This window comes from Pygocentrus nattereri, chromosome 17, assembly GCF_015220715.1.
Source record: "Pygocentrus nattereri isolate fPygNat1 chromosome 17, fPygNat1.pri, whole genome shotgun sequence".
Lineage (NCBI taxonomy): Eukaryota > Metazoa > Chordata > Actinopteri > Characiformes > Serrasalmidae > Pygocentrus > Pygocentrus nattereri.
In genome coordinates, this window is record NC_051227.1 from 3,293,361 (window position 1) to 3,298,459 (window position 5,099).

Sequence of the window (5,099 nt, forward strand, 5' to 3'; positions counted from 1 at the left end):
CTCTCTCTCTGTCTCTCTGTCTCTCTCTGTCTCTCTCTCTCTCTCTGTCTCTCTGTCTCTCTCTCTCTTACCTATCAACTCTTATATAGATAGATACATAATCTCTCTCTCTCTCTCCATATATATATGTATATATATATATATATATATATATATATAGAGAGAGAGAGAGAGAGAGAGAGACATACACACTCTGTGTGTGTATGTGTGTGTGTGTTTGTATAAGTGTATAAACCTCAATTCCAATATGGAAATGCAAATAAAATCAGAATGCAAAGACAAAGATTCATAGACCCATATTTTATTCAGAATGAACACAGAACACATATCAGTTGTTGAAAGTGAGACATTTTACCATTTCCTGAGAAACATTAACCCATTTAGAACTTGATGGCAGCAACATATTTCAAAAAAGTTGGGACAGGGGCAAGAAAGGCTCAAAAATTAAGTGGTATTTATAAAAAACAGCTGCAGGAGCAATTTGCAACTAACTATGTATAAATAGACTAGGTATAAAAAGAGCTTTTTGAGAGGCCAAGTCTCTCAGAAAGATGGGCAGACGTTTAGCAATCTACAAAAAATTGCATCTAAAAATTGTGGAATAATTTCAAAATGTTCCTCAAGGTAAAATTGCAAAGGCATTGGATATCCCACCATCTATACTTCATAACATCATCAAAATATTTAGAGAAACTGGAGAAATCCCTGTACTCAAGGGACGAGGCTGGCAGTCAGTATTGGACACTCATGGTCTTCGGGCCCTCAGATGGCACTGCATTAAAAGCAGGCATGATTCTGTACTGGATATCATTGCATGGGCTCAGAAATACTTCTAGAAAACATTGTCTGTGAACACAGATCACCATGCAACCCACAAATGCAAGGAAATGCTGTATCATTTAAGAAAGATGCCAAATGTCGACACGATCCAGAAACGCTGTCGTCTTCTCTGGGCCAAAGCTCAGTTAATTCAACCAGTGGTGGATTTTAACTGGGAACCCAATTTGAGGGGCGCCAGTGTGAACTGGGTAGGCTACCAATTGACAACAAGGGACTGAAGTGCAGAGCTGTGCTGAGGAGAGTCAAAACAAAGACACAAATAAACATGCTTGTTGAGGACCAGGGAGTACGGCAGATCAGGGAAAAGAGAAAGGCCCAGGGCACAGTCCTGAGCAAGATATGTACTGTCAATTGAACTGTCACTAGAATGAGTTTATAAAGGGAAAGGGGGAAAAGGTAGAGAAAGGAAGAAGCAAAAAAGCCAAGACAAATGATCCCTGCCATGGAAACTGACTGATTAAGAGAAAGATCTCAGCAGTTTTTCTCAGTAGAACTCCTGTATATCTGTTTTTTAATTAGAGAAAGGAACTTGAGCCAACTCCAGGAGGAAGAACCAGAAAAACCCAGAGAGGAGTACTCAAGGGGTTAGGACCCCAATGTGGCCTCCTGCTCTGGGAATATGGAGGGGGCATACCCAAACTGGCACCTGAAAAGAGACATTTCTAGGAATCTGTACCGTAAAGTGTTGTGGGCAAACTCTGCCCAAAGCATGTGATTGGCCCAGGATGAAAGAGTAGAAGAGGCCAGAGACAGGAAGGTATGCTCTACAACTTGGTTGACCCTCTGGGAATGAAAATCCAACAATAAACTGAGAGAAGCTGCTCATTTCCCAGCGTGAAGCTACTTATCTCTCAGCGTGAAGCTGCTCATCACCCAGCATGAAGCTACTCATCTCCCAGCGTGAAGCTGCTCATCTCCCACCGTGAAGCTGCTCATCGCCCAGCGCGAAGCTGCTCATCTCCCACCGTGAAGCTGTTCATCTCCCAGTGTGAAGCTGCTCGTCTCCCAGCGTGAAGCTGCTCATCTCCCACCGTTAAGCTGCTCATCTCCCAGCGTGAAGCTGTTCATCTCCCAGCGTGAAGCTGCTCAGCGCCCAGCGTGAAGCTGCTCATTGCCCAGTGTGAAGCTGCTCGTCTCCCAGCGTGAAGCTGCTCATCTCCCACCGTGAAGCTGCTCATCGCCCAGTGTGAAGCTGCTCATCTCCCAGCGTGAAGCTGCTCATCTCCCACCGTTAAGCTGCTCATCTCCCAGCGTGAAGCTGTTCATCTCCCAGCGTGAAGCTGCTCATCGCCCAGCGTGAAGCTGCTCATCTCCCAGCGTGAAGCTGTTCATCACCCAGCGTGAAACTGCTCATCTCCCAGCGTGAAGCTCATCAAGACGATGTGCTGAGTGCAGCACTAAGAGTCGTCTACATCGCACAGAATGGAGGAGCGCAGAGAGCAAAGCTGGGCTGAGAATCAGGCAAAGAACCCGTTTTATCTCCATCACTAAAAGTGAGAATCAAATCACAGAACAAGCTCAATGTTGAATGAAGAATGTGAATGACATAGTCAGCATCACTCAGTGCACCACCTCAGAAATGACCTTGGACCCTGAACCTAAAACATTCGCCCAAAATGGTTTGTAACGTGTTCTTATGAACAAACCTAGAACAATGAAAGAAATTCTCTCTGTGTATCTGAAAGGGAGAAATGAACTGGCCTGAGAAAAACAGCAGCATCATCAGAAATCTGAATAACGGAACCAGAGTTCTGTTTAGAGGATCTGAATTATCTGAATGTTGTAGATAAAACACAGAGAACACAGGTTATTTTATACTCTATATTTTATTTAATCTGACTAATTTAATCACAGAGATTTGATTTCTCTTATATTTACAGTGTGAGATCAAACTGATAGACACCAAAGACATTTTTCACCATCACTGTCTCTTTCACTCTCTCTCTGTCTCTCTTTTTCTCTCTGTCTGTCTGTCTCTCTCACTTTCTCTGTCTGGCTCTATCTCTCACTGTCTCTCTCTCTATCTCTCACTCTCTCTCTGTCTCTCTCACTGTCTCTCCCTCTCTCTCTCTGTCTCTCTCACTGTCTCTCCCTCTCTCTCTGTCTATCTGTCTCTTTCTCACTGTCTCTGTCTGTCTCACACTGTCTCTCTCTCTCTATCTCTCACTGTCTCTCTGTCTCTCTATCTCTCTCTCTGTCTCTCTCACTGTCTGTCTGTCTCTCCCTCTCACTGTCTCTGTCTGTCTCACACTGTCTCTCTCTCTCTATCTCTCACTGTCTCTCTGTCTCTCTATCTCTCTCTCTGTCTCTCTCACTGTCTGTCTGTCTCTCCCTCTCACTGTCTCTGTCTGTCTCACACTGTCTCTCTCTCTCTATCTCTCACTGTCTCTCTGTCTCTCTATCTCTCTCTCTGTCTCTCTCACTGTCTGTCTGTCTCTCCCTCTCATTGTCTCTGTCTGTCTCACACTGTCCCTCTCTCTGTCTCTCTATCTGTCACTGTCTCTCTCTGTCTCTCTATCTCTCTCTCTATATCTCTGACTCTCTCTCTCTGTCTGTCTCTCACTTTCTCTTTTTCTCTCTGACTCTGTCTGTCTCTCTATTTCACTGTCTCTCTCTCTCTCTCTCTCTTTCTCTCTCTCTCTCTCTCTCTCTCTCTCTCTCTCTCTCTCTCTCGAGGTTATTCTATATCACACAGACTCACTGAGGAGTTATTAGACATATGCAATCCAAAGTAGAGCGGTGTGTGTGTGTGTGTTACATTTCTTTAGTCCTGGTTTGATCCTGATCTTCCCTCCATGATCCACCCTGAAGAATAAACATATACATTTATACTTTCAGTATTTAATCAAACCTAAAACAAAGACTAAAACAGATCATTACTGTATAAAACACCTTTCAGACATTACAGTCCAGATAAAAGTAAACTAAAATAAAGACTAAAACAGATCATTATGGTATAAAACACCCTTCAGACATTACAGTTCAGATAAAAGTAAACTAAAATAAATACGAAAACAGATCATTACAGTATAAAACACCCTTCAGAGCCTACAGTCCAGATAAAACTAAACTAAAATAAAGACTAAAAAAGATCATTATGGTATAAAACACCCTTCAGACCTGACAGTCCAGATCAAACTAAACTAAAATAAAGACTAAAACAGATCATTACAGTATAAAACACCCTTCAGACCTGACAGTCCAGATCAAACTAAACTAAAATAAAGACTAAAGCAGATCATTACAGTATAAAACACCCTTCAGACCTTATAGTCCAGATCAAACTAAACTCAAATAAAGACTAAAATATATCATTATGGTCTAAAACACACTTCAGACCTTACAGTCCAGATAAAAGTAAACTAAAATAAAGTGTGTCGAAACTCTGACTAAGCAACAAGCCAATGAAGGCAGTCGTAGTAAGGTTGACCATTTACTGTCACTCTTTCAGGAGCATGGAGGTGATAAGTGTAAACAAACAATATAAAACTTGTTCAGCGTCTGAGTTCTTAATTTTACATTGTGTATAATTGTAACCATTGACATATACATTCCTGTTCTGAATTGTTGGTAGAAGTTACCATGGCTGCTAATATATCTATTAGCTTATGTACAACTGTAAACAGTTTTTCTCGTTTCTTAACCCACTTAACAAGCATCATTTTTAACATCACCATTACTAATATATGAACTGTAATTTATTTAATGATTGAACTTACGACTTTGCCTCATTGATACTTCACATTAATGTAAGGAGACTATTTTCAGAACATGTACATCAGTTTGTTTTTTGTTGCTTAAATAGAAAAAAACCCTTAAAAATAGAAGTGAGATCATCTCGGGTTGCACAAAGAAATTTATTTTACAGCTAAGCTTATTAAACTACATATTAATTATGGATGTCCATTTCATTTTTTTACATTATTCCATTACATTTTTTACTATCCCTCCATTCATTCATAAACCGCTGTCTGCTCTATGAACAGGTTTGATGAACAGATATACAGGAGTTCTACTGAGAAAAACTGCTGAGATCTTTCTCTTAATCAGTCAGTTTCCATGGCAGGGATCATTTGTCTTGGCTTTTTTGCTTCTTCCTTTCTCTACCTTTTCCCCCTTTCCCTTTATAAACTCATTCTAGTGACAGTTCAATTGACAGTACAAATCTTGCTCAGGACTGTGCCCTGGGCCTTTCTCTTTTCCCTGATCTGCCATACTCCCTGGTCCTCAACAAGCATGTTTATTTGTGTCTTTGTTTT